We start from the raw sequence: 16072 nt of genomic DNA, 5'->3' as shown, positions 1-16072 counted from the left end.
ATAGCTTTTGAGTTATTTCATTTGCAGCTTCTCCCGGTATTATCGCGGGAATCCTCACATCTAGCAAAAAAACATAAAATGGTGGCTTTTCATTGCTGCAAAGTACCAAGGTATATATATATATATATATATATATACACACAACGTTAACGTTCCAAACGCGCACGGATACTTGCACTTTGGGAGAGCCTTACCTTTATGGCTTTTTAAATTGAATTTTGCCATTTGCAAGGCATTAATAAAGAATACATTTATTTCAACCTGGATGTCCGGACTTTGTTTATTTTTGAAACTATGAAGAGTGCTACTCACCCAGCCTGACGTCTTTCAGTGCTTCGAAGATATATATATATATATAGTTATTAGGGAACTGGGGGCACCCCCATGTCAATGTTGAATATTTTAAAAACTACTGGATCGATTTATCCCAAACTATTCAAGGAAATTAAGTCAATGCTTTGTGCCCAGATAATCTCTTATTTGGTCTGTTTTTTGTGCTACGGCTGTTCAAAACTGCACTTTTTCTCTATGGGAAAATGAATGGCAGTAGGCTGAAAACTGTGTTGCTATGTTTTCATAATACATTTCTCATGTTTTAACAAATTGTTCCCAAAATGTCCAGTATGGGGGGTGAGAGGGAAACTTGAAAAGATTTTTGTTTAGAAAATGTCATCCAAATCCATCCAGCAAGTCAAAAATGTTTAGCCTCTCTGCTGCAAAGCACCAGACACATACACGTTTAAAGGAGCAGGGGGCACTGTTAGGGGAATTTTCCAAAAGTCCTACTTGATAGTAAGACTTATGTAAGCTATCCTAGTGATTTGTAGATCCCCATCGTTTAATATCAGTCTGTATTAACTCAGGACCTTGGTAAAGTGTCCGAGCAGTCAGGCTTATCTTAAGAGAAAGATGTGAGCTGTAGGTAAGTACACTGAACCCCGTCAGTAAAGCACATCAATTAAACACTTAAATGTAAATGTATATTACAATATAGATGTATCATATTTACACAAGAGTCACTGTTTAATACTTAGCAAAATAAACAAACACACATAGGTATACCTTTTAATACTTTCAAAGGGTCAATTCTTAGTTGGTAGTTTGCTGAACGTAGACAATGGTTACAGGAGTTTGACATTTCTATCGGTAATACCGTGCACCCACAAAGTAATACTGTAATTGTATTTAGTCTGCATACACATATAAAATAGTGATTCTTGGGAAGGAAAATTGTTGGTTAGTGTTATCCTAGCAGAGCTTCAGCTTCTAGAGGCAGTTTTGTGGCACAGCAAGTCTTTCAAAGTCAAAAACGCAACCCTAGCTAAAAGGCAGTTCGTAGCGGCTTAAAGTCTTGCAAAGCAGTAGAAGTCAAATGTTCCTGTGGATACTTTCTTGTCTCTAGGAAGGAAGATGCAAGAAGGCTTAACCAAAGTTAGAGACCCTGCTAAAGGACTCACTAAAGGGACACAAGCGGCAGCTTGAGTTGGAGGTAAGAGGGGGTTTCCCTGGACACCTCTACATGCACTCCAACGCTTTAGAGCGACCTTCTGGAGTCAGGTAAGCAATACCTTTTCACCCACAGTACCTTTGGTTAGAAGAAAACGTTTGTGGTGGATGCTCTGCGATGTTGCAGCTCTGTTCCCGACCTCTGGATTTCTTGCTCTGATGACTGAAGGCAGGACAATGGACGGGATCTCTCAGCAGCAGTCTCGAGGGAGGATCTCTGGCATGGCTTTCAACAACTTCTCTGGTCACTCTGCAGTTTAGGCTGAAAACTGTGTTTTTATATTTTCTTAATAACCTTTTCATTTTTAAGGAATTGTTCTCAAAATGTCATCTTGGGGGAGGGGGGACGGTAGCTTGACAACCTTTTTGTTTGGAAAATGTCATCCAAATCCATTAAGCAAGTCAAATGTTATAAGCCTCGCTCAACGTCTCTGCTGCAAAGCACTGAGGTCAATATAAAGGTTTTAAGGAGCAAGGATTTCTCTATTTCTCTGTGAGATATTTTAAAAGCTACTTGATGGATTTACTCCAAACCAGTCAAGGAAATTATGGCAATGCTTTCTGCCCAATTTGTTTCATATTTGGTCCGAATCTGAATAGCAGTTTTCACACTTTGGCTGTTAAAAAACTGAACTATTTCTCTATGGGAAAATAAATAGACTGAAAACTGTGGTGTTTTGGTTTCTTTATAACTTTTTCATTTTATAACGTACTGTTCCCAAAGTTTCAATCAAATTTTCATTCAAATCCATCCAGCAAGTGAAAAGTTGTTAGAAATAGTGGGAGGTGTGTGTGTCTGGCCCTGGTGGATTGTCGGGCCTGGCCCCCACAGCTTCTTTCTTCTGGGTGGCCAGGTCCAAAACCTGGTGCCACCTGAACACACCTCACTTAACCTGTGCCTTAGAATATACATGGGGGGGGGGCCCTGCAGACTCACCCGCTTTCACTGCTGCAGCCCCATGGCAGACTGGTTCTTCTTGGTGCCCCCCGTGGCCTGGGGGGCCCACAGATATCACTCTTGTGAGCTGCAGCCCATCTGTATCAGAGCCTGGGTCGGCGACTTGCACTGACTGCTTCATCTGCTGCCACGTTGTCCTCTTCTGGACAGTCCTGTGCCCTTGGGGGCAGCCCATGTCATCAAACGCCCCGCTATACCATCTTGATTCCAGGCATTGTCCCTGTTGCCTTTGAGCCGTCATTGTTATCAGTGCCAAACCTTCGGGACCAAGACACTCCTTGCTCTCCGCCCCCTTGCTTTGCATCAGAAGGACACTGGGGTGGACGCATAATTCTCATCAGGTCTCTGATAACAGAGCAGCCTGGGACTTATTTTCACCCAGGTTATGATGGCGGATTGGCCCGGGACTTCTCTCTTCACATGGGCTGCTCTGACAGCTCAGGGCTTTGCTTCACCTGGTTGCTCCAGTGGCCAAGGGCTTTCTTCACCGCCCTCTCCCCCCGAGGAAGGAGCAGACCTCCTCCATCACTATTCGCCACCCAGGCTGCCTGACAGACACTGCCTGGGTGGACCTTTTGCATTGGGCCTTTCCCAACTAACCCCCAGGTGGGCCGTCAAGGGACTTGGCTGGGTTGTCCGGTTCCGGCCACCCACCACACGTAGCCTGGACTGGGCAGCTCTTCAGCCTGGCAGCACTGCACATGCTGTCTGGGCCCTTTAATGCCAATAAGCCTGTCCAATCTGATCCCTGGATGGGCTGTCAGGCGCCAAAGCCCTGTGGGTGCCGAGGACGCAGCCCAGGCACATGGTTACTAGCCGGGTTGCCCACCTCATGTGGCCCAGTGTTCAAAATGTCTTCAGGCCCCCAGGGAGTTGCTTCCTTTTTCTCTCCATGTTCTCTTCCTCCCCTCCTCTTATTTTCTTCATCCTTTTCTCAACTGTTGGTTTTCCCTAGGCCACTGTGGGTTTGTAACAGGCATGTAAAAACCAGTATTCAGCAGCATTCCTAGGCAGGTGCTGAATGCCATGATTACCTGTGTTTTGCGGAGCACATTGCCTTCTGAACTGATGCCAACACAATCAATGCGCTCAAGTCAGGCTTCGATAGCCTGGTAGATTTACCTAACAGTGTAGACTGGCTCGATGGCCCACACATGGTATTCACAGCACAGAAGACATGCAAATGCATTTTTAACAATAGTAAAGGGTTCTACAGCATCAATCTGCAGGTTGTGATGCAAACATGTTATTTACACACTTATTTGCCAAGTTCCGTGGATCAACACATTGTGCAATGGCCATGCAAAACAGCAGTGTGCCTGGTTGATGAGTAGCATGAGCCAAAGGAAAACCTGGCCTATGGGACCCCCATAAGAAGGGCACATGTGCAACAGCAAACAGCATACAAAGAATCAATGATGAGTGATTATTGTGTGTTCATCCTCCCCACATCTGTTGCTGCCCATCCACACAGACCATGGCTACTGACCCCTGTGCACAATATCCAAACGGCTGCAGAACATCGTTTTTTTAACTTGTGATTTGGTTTACATAAAACCTTACACAAATTAAAAAAGACACACAAGGAAAACAAAAAGAAAAAAATCGTCCTCGACAAATCAGAAACAGAAAAACACAGATAAATCTCCTATAAAATTCTTGCCATTTACAAATTAAGATCAATTTCATTCAAAAATCGAACCAAAGCAAAGCTCAATTAAATATTCGCACCCCACATAAGTCTCGACCATAGCAATTCCTTATCATAATTAGATGCGAAGTTGTTCAACTCTTTGGAAAAGTCATTAGCATGCATTCCAGTGAAAGCCGGGCATTCCAGTGTCTTAGAGTTTCAATTGACGAAACAGAATTGCAGAAACGACAAGTTACCTGAGTTCCTACCGCAGGAACAGGTGACCAATGTTTGAATCTTTCCTTGGTATGAATTTGATTCAGTTTAAATCTCAAATAGATGTTCTGAAACTCTTTACAAGGAAAACACCTCAAATATGTAAATAGAGGACCTCTCTTATGTGGGAACCTAGCGCATTCGAGGTAAGAAGTATAGACATGGCTTCAATAGTCAATCTCCAGTCATCCCTGTAGAGTGTATGTTTGGTGGCTTCAGGATTCGCTATTAATTCAGACTGCAAACAATCTATTCGCCCCAACAGACACCTGCATGGTATCTGTATTAAAACGTTACTGATTCTACTGTGTGCTCTTTCCACATCTGGTGCAGATCTAGGTATAGGGAATTGGAAGGGGGAGAGTCTCCTAGAGTAAGTCAGTAATTGACGCCAAAGAAGCTGATCCTGCACTGATGTTAAATTGAGTTCATGGCGAATAACTGCATTAGGAATGGAAGTAGAAAGCCGCAACACGCTCTTCCATACAAGGTCCTGTAAAGAGTCAAGATACAGGCCCAGATTTCCAGTCGCCATGTCTAGCCCGTATAATAATACAGGCTCAATCTTGCCGAGATAGTACTTTCTCAAAAATCTGCTTCATGTGTGCTAGAAATGGGACAACCTTTTCTTTTAAGGCTGCCTTCCACATGCTTATTTATATTATTTTTGTCATTTGTATAGCACACAAAATCCAGAGGCATCTAGGCGCTTTTGGCTTAAGAATGTCTGTTACAGTGGTTACTTACATAAATAGCAGTTTACAGTCATTGCATAAATAGGATTGTACAGGGTGTTGCATCACAAAATGTGCAGTTGCTAGTAAGTTAAATGTGACATTGATTTGGCAGCACAATTTTGGAAAAGTCTCCCCTCGTGGTACGGGGTGCTACATAAAAAACATGCAGTTGCAAGTAGGTTAAATGTGACATTGATTTGGGAGTATTTTTTGGGAAAAGCCTCACCTCATGGTACGGGGTGCTATGTCAAAAATGTGCAGTTGCAAGTAAGTTAAATGTGACATTGATTTGGGAGCACAATTTTTGAAAAGCCTCACCTCATGGTGCGGGGTGCTACATTAAAAACATGCAGTTGCAAGTAGGTTAAATGAGACATAAATTTGGGATTGCAATTTTGGAAGCCTCTTTGAAGGGCTGACAGTGGAGCTGATGCCAGCAGGTCTCCTTGATATAACCAAGAGGGGAGGGTGGACGGTGTAGCAAGCACATAGTGCGTATAGGGGGCATCTTAGGATGACACAGAGTAGAGGGGCAGTAGGTGTGGCAGACATTCATTAACACAGAATATGTGGGACAAGGAGATAGCAGAGCCAGAACGATTTACAGGAAATGCAAACTTTTGGGTTGCAGATAGGCATAGATAAAGCGAATTCGAAGGCACACCAAGCTTAGAAATGTAACAGGTTGCAGCACGGAACTGCGGAAGAGTGTGCGCAAGTCACGGTTGGTAATGTCAGAACAATCAGAGTTACTGTTGTGCATAGGGCCATTACGTAGTTATCACCTTGGTAGGTGTCAAGGGAGAAGGTCCAAGGATGGGAAGTCAATGATGTTACCTGATGAAGCGGCTCACAAAGTCATCAACTGACAGAACGATGTGAGTGTAGAAGTGAACTACTTAAGTATGTAGATTGAGAGGTCAGCAGGAAGTAATGGTCCGGGGCAAGTACCGGTACGGACAGGGACAGACAGGGCCCTCGATACAGTCCTTAGATCATACAGGCTGGCTCCCGCCTCCCGGTTTACAAGATTGGCTGAAGTTAGTGAAGCCAGCCAATGGGAGCAGGCAAGGCACACCACTAAGGGGGGCGGAAGGCATTGAGGCGGCCATGTTGGTAGGGCAACACAGGCATAAACTCAGGCATCCTCACTGGAAGAAACACGTGGATGCAAAACACGTGGGTGAGGGAGGAATGCTCATTTCAGCGGTGATTCCCCAGTAAAGGTTGCAGTTATGAGAAAGGCAACAAAAAATATATATACAATGCAGAAAGGTGCAGGTGGAGCGCAACGCTCACAAAGGGTGGTGATGGCTTACCAGACGGCTGGCCGCAGATGTTAGGCCATGGTTACTTCCAGGATGGTCACAGAGCACAAGATGAACTGCTTCTCCTTGCGCCAGTAGGAAATAGAGTGACACCCCGTGCCCCGATACAGGCCTTAGATCATACGGGCCGGCTCCTGCCTCCCGGTTCACACGATTGGCTGAAGTTAGTGAAGCCAGCCAATGGGAGCAGGAGCAGGCCAGGCACACCAGTAAGTGAAGAGATGTTTAGTGAAGAGATGTTAGTTAAGTTATACCCTAGGTATGGGAGCGACGCCACCAGCTCAACCCTTTCCGCCCCCAGGAACCAGAACCTATTTTTCTTTTTTTTGTGTGTGGAAAAGATCACTACCTTTGATTTACCACCGTTAGCAACCAGATTGTTACTTACTGTGCACAAATGAAAAATATTCAATTTATCTTGGAGGCCACGGGCGGTCCTAGCAACCAATAAAATATCATTAGCAAAAGCCACCCAGTTAATCTTCAGGGGGCCCAGCTTGACTGGTATCACATCATAAATGCGCCATACATCACCTATGTCGCATAAATAGATGTTGAAAAGGAATGGAGCTAAGATGCCGCCCTGCCTGAGACCCAAGCTCACCGGAATGGGTTTATTGTGCGCAACTTCCCATGTTAGACAAACTCGCACAGTGGTGCTTTGATACAAAAGGGCAATAAACTGCACTAATTTCAAGGAGACATTATACATAATGAATATCCCCTATAGACGTTCCCGAACAACACAGTCAAATGTAGAAGACATATCCAGTGATGCCATAAAGATACTACCTGCCTCAGTGCCTTTAGTGTTTTGCAATAGATGTTTTATGACCGTAGCATTCAGGGAAGTGCCCATATTTTTACGAAAACCAACCTGACAATGTGGTAAGGTGTCAGACTTGCTCAGACAGTTGTTTAAGTCTCAGGATGGCAAATACTTTGCTTACCGCATCTATCAAGACGATGGGTCTGTAATTGTCTGGGTCGGACGGGTCTCCCTTCTTGTATATACAGATGATAATAGATTGTAACCATGAGTTTGGGACAATATGCGTGGCATAGATATGATGAAAATGTGGTTTGAGAAAAGGAGGCCCAGCAACAGGAACTTTTATCAGTATCAGCGGAAGGCCATCTGGGCCAGGGGCCTTTCGAAGGTTTAAGTTTATTAATAGCCCACACTAAGTCCTCGATTCCCTAAGGACACTCGCTCGCCTGCAGCATGCATACTACCAAGTGTATCGGGAAAATTAATAGATTTTTCCAGGATAGAACATTTTCTAGAATAAAAGGTCACCCAGGAATGTTCTTGGATGGTATTGCCCAGTAAAGGAGTAGTCATACACAGTTTATTATTAATACAGACCCAGAATTGTCTAGTATTAGAATGTCCTAGAGTCCTCAACATAGACTCGTTGTCTCTAAGATGTTAATCAGATTTTAGGGATTTAACAACATTTCTACGCCATTGGCAGGCTAGTTTCTTGCATGACCAAGCGATTGGGCTAGTAGGTCGATCAATTAGCCTCGCCTGACTCTGTTGAGCCACTTGTTCCCCCTCTTGTAAATTTATTAAATGAGATTTACCTGAGGTGGTCCCCAGAGATGAAATAGATTGACAATTAAGATCTATAATAGTGTCAGTAGTCGACAACTGGTTCACATGCCTTTTGGACACATTCCCAGATTTAGATTTAGGAGGGGGCTGGTTCTTGGACTTTTTCTCCCTGTTCATGTTCCTCTTTTTTTCTGATTCCCATGATTTATGAAGGGTGATTCAGGGGGAGGAAGTTCTTCTACCTCAGGAGGTGACTCATCCACTTCACAGACACACGCTTCATTTGAGATTCTATGTGTATTCCTTCTGTGGCTGCTCCCACAATGCAATCCACTAGTGGAGATGGTGAATTAGGGGTTGTGTTGATGCTTATGCGTGAAGCCTGCATATAACCACCTGCCTGAGCTGGAGACTTTGTTGTATTATCAACTAGTACATTGTCAGACATCTCAATCCGCTTTATTAACAAGTGAGTGTACTCCTGCCAACAGTGTCCTCACATGCAAACCCCCTCAAAAACCCCTCCACAAACACATTCAACATATTAAGTATCGCAGTGTTGGATCTCACTGCACATGACACCAGTTCTTGTTGTCCATAGAGAGCTGTTAGTTCTTTGATAATGTCTGGCAAGAATGTTCCCCAGCTTGAGCGTTCAGTACTCCAATAGGGCTCCACCGGAGGTGGCTAATTCCATAAATCCGCGGCAGGAGATGTTACGGCTGGCATAGGGGGTACACTTTGCACATTTGCTAAGTTTGATATGGGAGAAGGCAATTGGACACCCCGCTTGTTGGTAACCATGCCAGCCACACCCCATATGTATCTCTGTCAGTGGCCCCATTATACTCACTGTCCTTCCCTGATAGACGGGAAGGAGAGAAGCCCAAGTCCAAGCTGTTAGAGCGATTATCGGAATCTCCCCACTTCCCCTTCGCTCCCTCCACGTTAAGGGACTCAGTGCGACTTTGTGTAGAACGCCAGACCGTCCTCTAAAGTTAAAGTTAAAGGAGTGGATCAGTTGGGACCCAAATACAAAAGCGTCTGACCCCAGTGTTTGAGAGGGAATTTTAGGGGAGCAGATTTAGGATGTTTCACAGGACCAAGCGTTAAATTCGGCATAGATGTCGGAAGTACAGCATGAAAGCGGACCTGTTTCCAAAAAGGAGAGATGTTGTGGGATGTTAACACGGCCTGCAGTGTGGCAGGAGGAATGTTACGCGGTTGAGAATCCCTCTCCCACACTGTTGTTTTTCCTGACACAGTTTTGGAAGCACTTGAATCGTTCCCCGGCTCCTCAGACGTCTCTGTCTCCACTGTAGAAGCAGCTTCAAATTCAGAAGTCCCAGCCAGCACAGGTGACGTCCTCAGGGCCCCGACAGACCGATTGAGGCTGTCTCCATTTGCCACATGTATCTCAAGAGACTGCAACTTTTGTTTTGGCAGTACATTAATTACCATTAGTGTAGAAATATTGTTAGATAAAGTAAGATGTAGAAGAGGGTCCCTGCAGAGCACGGTGGACAAGCGCAACATCCGCAGAGACATATACAACAACCTCCTGCTTTTTTTGCGATTCAAAACTTGGTTAAGGGGCGACTCAAAAGCTACAAGCCCACAGTCGCCACCCCTTGGAGTGGAGGTAGTACAGGAATTCTAAAAGTTTAACTTATGTTAGATGTGCACCATTTCACTGTTTCAACACATAACCCACTTGGACCTTATCACTTTACAGCCTTTGAACGGTCTGTACCTGGCTCAATGACCCCTTGCAGGAGGAGACGGCCACAGCAATCGCACATCTCCTCAGATGGTCGGAGCTAACGGGACATGAAAGTTAGGACTATCATCAGGTGGTGGTCTTGGCGATTCAGTTTGGCCCTACATAGCACGACATTAACCTCTCACTCCAGCGTCAGCATCTATGCCTGCCTGCATTGAGTGTGAGATTGAGGAACCAAGCCAGAGAGAGAAGGTGAGATGAAAGGACCTCCCTGCGTCCACTGTAACATCTCCGGACCCGCACTGCAGGCGCATGGCCCGTTTACAAACACTTAGGCAGTGTGCGTCCCCTTTTCTCCAACGCTGGAGGTTGCCGTGGAGACGCGGGGCTCGCCTCTCTCAACTCGGTGCCGAGTCATGTGTAAGTCAGCTGATTGCAGCACGCCGAGGCCGCGCCCCCCTGCAAGGCATTCATAAACGCCATCCACTCAGGAAAACGCTGCTTCTAATTAGCGTTCCTTACCTACTTCTATTGCAGCCTGCTTTTTCATGTATCAGACTACAGACTTCGACCCGACTCTCCTGCTTGCCTACTCCTTCGGATTTATTGAACTGGTTCCAGTCTCCGCACCGGTGTAAAGGAGGATTATCCCTCCTTGAGTCTTCCTCGCCTACTGCAGCATTCTGGACTTACATTTTGTACGCTGCCGCTTACGTTGTATAAGTCCTGTGCAAAAGTATCAGTACGCCTCATCATTCCCACATCGTGCTGCAAGTTTCAACAGGCGAACTACCACTACCTCTATTTCGTCTCTCCTGGAAGTCGAGACATTGCCCTGTCAGCTTCAAGGTGAGATCTCAATCCTTCTGCCAACACTGTGTATTCCATGCAATACTTCAACTCTATTGTTTAACGAACCAGGGGTGATATTACTCTGTTCGTTGATATACCATTGGAATTTCATTTGATTGCTGCCAAGTGGACCTGTTTGATTTCCTCTCCTAAATAGAGACTCCTTCTGAGTGGAACTGTACTCTTTGGAATCCCTGTGCACTGTGGACGCTGCCCTGGTTAGTGCACCATCCGGCTCTAGTTTGCTTTTTCGCTTTTCGCCCTGGGTACTTCCCTATACTAACCTTTCTTTTTGTTATTTTTTCCTGTCGTTGTTTTCCATTTACCTTGCTCCTTCCTGTCTCACCAAGGGGTAAGAACTCACTTAGTGTGTTACATTTGAGCATTATACTACCACCTAAGGGGATAACTGGTTCCTTGTTGTTTTGTCTATTTCTCTCAGCTGTTGGCTATTCGGTAGAGGTCCATTCCGTTTGAGATCTATGTTCCTGTCCAGAGTGACACAGGTAGATTAACTTCCAGCCCCCAATTGTGCTTAAGTTAGTTCTTTTCAACTGACTAACCTGTTTTATCGTTTTCCTTTACAGTCTTGGCGTAGCGGTGTGGGTATCTCCGCTCTTTTGAGTAATCCATCACTCTGTCTGTCACCTTACACAGCAGAAGGGTATATTGCTAAAAAGAGGTCCTCAAGTTGAGGAGGCCTGGTTCTGGGTGTATTCCTTTTCGGGAAAACGCCACAGCTTGGGCTGAATTGTTGTCCGGAGCAGCTGCCTCTCATCTGTGATTCATGGTCGAGCAACGCCCTGGCCAGCTCAGCTATCAGTGAGTTACATCCACACAAAGCACAATGCACAAGCAACTGTCAAGTTGCACCAGTCTCGAGTCATGTCTTGTTGCCCGCTTCCGACAGATCGCTGTACAGAACATAGTTGCAATGAAACTCACACGAAGATGGAGTATGCCTTCCTTACAGTTGGTGCTCGTGCCTCTGATGCATCATCTGGTGGTGTGGGAGTTGATGACACCTGGCACTTGGTGGTGGTGACTCCTGTGATGTCAGTCTCAACCCACGTCACATCAAAGATTCGGCTTGCTGCAGCTGAACATGTGCCTGTTGGACAGAAGTGTCCTGCCAGTCCAGCACAGGGGTTTTCTATTCCGCCACCATATTGGTTGACCCAAGACACTGACTGGAACATGTGTAAATGCAGTTCACACTATAGGATGCCGATGACAGACACTACATCTGTGACACCCCATTGAATTATTTCACATTAGCCACCTTCTGCCTTCAACTGGATGCTTAAGGACCTCCCTGGTGGGCTCATGCAAGAACCTGAAGGCATCATTGTGTCACTCAAGTGAATCCTTGAAGACTCCTGTATCTCATTCTGCTGTATTAACAGCTGGATGTGTACCTGAAGCTGAGGAAGATCCTTTCATGGATTTTCACTTGTTGTTCTGCAGCTTTGGCCTGCCTTACAGAACCACGGATGAGTTTACATTGACCCATCAACAATCAAGGCATGTGTTCTGGGATGCTGCTATCATCCAGTGGAGGGTGTCTGTGTGCTGGGAAATGCACATCAGTGTTGTGATGTTGGGCCAAATGTCTGCAAGTGCCATGTTCATCAACCCTGTCCATTTCCTTCTCATAGGCATGCGCCACTGGAACTGCTGTTGTCTCCTCTTCTTCATACCCTCTGCCCTCTTGTGAATAGATGCTTGTGCCAACTCCTGCTCGGCCATACATGTTGGCTAGTTCATGCCCCTTTATGTTCAAACTGCCATGTCTCACTTAAATAATGTTGTCTGAGCACCTACTGGCTGGGTGTGTACCATTGTTGGTCCAGCTGTGGGCATTCCCCTAGAGCTGTCCTTGTGGGTTGCTTCTGTGCCTGCATGTTACCATTCTTATCAGCGGCATCTGGTCCAGTGGATTGCTGCAAGGTGTTGACTGCAGGGAGAGAGGCAGACATGGATGCCATCAAATGTTTGGCTTGTGGGTGATTCTGGTGTCGGTGCATTCACATGCCAGTGAAATGTCATGCACAGTAGGCTGCCTAGTACCTCCCCAACATTGTGTGTGTTGCAGCAAGCCTTGTGTTGACAACTGTGGGCCCGTGGGACGTTCCATTACAGGTGTACAGGGTTGTCCTTCGTGTGCTTGATTTGGCTGCTATCAAGGGGCGCTTTGCTGACTGTTTGATGCTGCCTGGTGTAGGCCATTGTTGAGGGTATGCTGCGTTTGTGTGCCCTGTACTGTTGGGCATGCCATGTGCATTTGTGTGGGTTTCACTTACCTGTGTTGTGGCAGTCCTCCAGGTCTGTCACACTTTTGGGCGCTATGAGGGGGAGTACTTTCAGCTCCCATGCGGTCCATGTGATGTTCTCACGTCCACCCTCGCCAGTTGTGTCTTTCACTGATGTTACTTTTGCTGTTGCTTGTTCCAATGGCAAAGTGGTGTGCTGTGACTTTTGCCGGTGCTCGTTCAAATGCCGAAAGTGGTTTGATATCACTTCTGAAGGAAGTGGCTTGGAAGCCAGTGGTGAGGTCAGTGGGCCTGACAGCGACTGGGTTCGCTGGCCGAACTATGGGTCCACACTATGACAGCATTATGTAGTGGGTGAAAAGCGTTCTTGAAAAACATGCTGATGCTCCCTAATAGCATGCCAACACTTCTGGTCTAGTGTGACCTTGGCATCCGCCCGGTCATTTATGATGCTTACATTAGACCCATCTTGTTTTGGCAGTTAGTTAGAGACATTGACGTTCTAGGATTATAGTCAGCAAATCACTGATCTGTAGAACCATAATCATGAGACGGTGATGTTGATTGACAATATTTGCCCATGTTAAGCCTTGCGAAAGACCAGAACGGTCGAAACACTTGTCGGCTGGACCATTTTTGATTGTTCTTATTATATATATTCTTTTTTTTCCTTCATGATCTGAGTATACGATTGATAATTGCTTTCTTTTTTCTGTACAGCTTCTATGTGTTTTTAATGACATAGGCACGACCTTAGGGTTATTGCTTTATTATTTGTGTTTAAATTGCATATTAAAGGCACATTCTTACAATTAAGGACAGGCGCATTTATTCTGGTATACTACTTTCTAAACTCTTAAAGAAGAGGTTTAATGAATAGGCCATCACCTATAAGAGAAGACCAGTGGTATATTAATTTAAAAATACTTGTCATTGAAGGAAGAATGGGGTTATGAAAATGATTTGCCAAAGATACCCAGGGTAAAGCAAAAATGGCTTTTTTATAAAGTTCAGATTTAGCATTGTACCCCTAGCCCCATTCCCCTCTAAATGGAACTCAAATCCCACGGATTCATGTTTTCCCCCTCAACATGGTAGAATGAGAGAGACACTTTCTTTTTTCTTGGAGAAAATTACATTTACCAATTTTGGTAAACTGCAAGTTTTCTAAATATGGATTTTTTAATGTGCTTTTGGTCCTGCTGTTACGAGAGCAGTTACTAGATTAATTAATAGTGCATAGTTTATTAGGTGAAATCGTATGAATTGAATATGATGGATGCTGATTTTAGAGTTTCATGTTTATGAATTCGTTTCTGCAATCTGTACTATTGTGGGAGTATTTACAAGGTATATTTTGATGATTATTCATCAAATTGTGTGCCATTGTGATATTGTGTTATTTTTATTGTGTAAAGAAATGTAAGATTTCTGTATAAATTATTGATGATGATATGCCAGTATGTAGGTGCCTTGTGGTGATGGGTGGCAGAAGACTTCCTTAGCGTTTCACCAGTTATCCGACAGCCACGTGCCAAATCAGGCCCACCGTGATGGAGGCATTAGATAACATTCCAAACACATGCATTTTCCAGGTCCCAGTCACTATTGTTTGCCGATAACCGCATCTTTGTAGCGAAGACAGCAGAACATTGCAAAAATAACTTAACACTGCACAGAAATATTGTCAGGAAACCAAGCTGGAGCTAAACATTAAAGAATCCAAGGTCATGCAATGTCACCCAGAGAGCAGAAGCATCCCAAGAAAGCAGCTCTCCCTAAATGACCCACTGTGGAAAAGGTGAACCAACCAGGGAACAATAATACTTAAACATCAGTGGCAACATGCAACGGCTGGTCGCTTCCGGGAAACTTGAAAATTGGTAAACAACCCTTCGAATAAAGACACTTGAGCACATTTTGTGTAAACTGAGGGGAAACCCATCACCATTCATCTTGAGCACTGAAGGTACTACCCGGCCTAACAAATTTGGCCCAAGAAGAGTGATTTCTCCTCAGGAAAACAAGCGTAAGCATGATTGAATAAAGAGGAAGAAGGCTAACACGGGGCCATATTAATAGCTCTGCCTGCGTATGCCCCACATGATACATTAGGAAGTCACACAGCCCTGTTTGCCAATGAACTGGGGCAATGGTATACCCCCAGCTTCAGAGAAGTTGGAATGTTCCCAGGATTGGGATTTTAAGGCCAGTATGAAAAGCCAGCTGGGAAATTGAACATGGCTGAGCCAGAGAGCTGGTAATAGAAAAGGAGGGTTCTGGTCTGTAGTTGTGCGTTTTCCTTTCTGCAGAACTTTCCTGGGCAACTCTTTCTCAGGGGGATCTGCACCACTGGTGGTCTCCCAAGCTACGCTCTAGTGGGAGGAGAGCAGTACGCTCCTGGGGACCTACTAATGCTATGAAGATTCAAAGCATGCTTCCCCTTTCCGGTGTCATACCTCGCAACCAGAAAAGAGTGATGGAGAATAACTGGCAGAACTAGTCGTAGAGCGACATTGCAACCAACTAGGATTATTACTCCAGTGCCAGTCTGCCAAGCAGGTGCGCCTTTCTAAGGTCACGGCTACAGCTCCCTAATGGCCTTCTGGATCACAGAGCGGTTTAGCATGAGATCGAACTGCCAGCAGAACTTAAATATATAGCTTGCGTATTTATTTAGTTCCCATATACGTAATGCTGCTTCTGTGATTTGTGACAAAGGACCATGCCATGCTTTGGTGAATTCAGTCGGGTTACCAAAGGAGACAGATTGGTAGTCATGGGGTGCTATGAGGTGGATCACCTGGTCACCAGCTTCTAGCCTCCGCCTGTGGGCAGAGGACAGTCATAGGCCACATGATCCAGCTAGTGGCTCTTTAAGGGTCTGGTTGGTAGATCTGCAAACTCGGGCCCCCTGCGCAACAAAGATTCCACAAGATATATGCCCCAAACCTATCAAAATGTATTGTCACAACATGGAACGACTGAAACAGCTTAGCACAGCTTCTGCTGCAAATACACCTCTTCTTCAACCTGCTGGCACCCGCGTGTATGATGTAGTGACCAGCATAGACTGACATTTTAAGATGGAAGACTTTCTTCTCAAAGCTGCAATCCAACAATCACCCTGATCACACAATGAAACATACGCTACAGCTGAAGGGGGAAAGCTCTTACTGTCCAACCAATTACACTGCTGCAATATTTACCTAACACACAGGTGCA

This window comes from Ambystoma mexicanum, chromosome 10 (genome assembly GCF_040938575.1).
Source record: "Ambystoma mexicanum isolate Mex_15411 chromosome 10, UKY_AmexF1_1, whole genome shotgun sequence".
Taxonomy (NCBI): Eukaryota; Metazoa; Chordata; class Amphibia; order Caudata; family Ambystomatidae; genus Ambystoma; species Ambystoma mexicanum.
The sequence above is the reverse complement of the archived record's forward strand: the minus strand, read 5'-3'. Positions refer to the sequence as shown.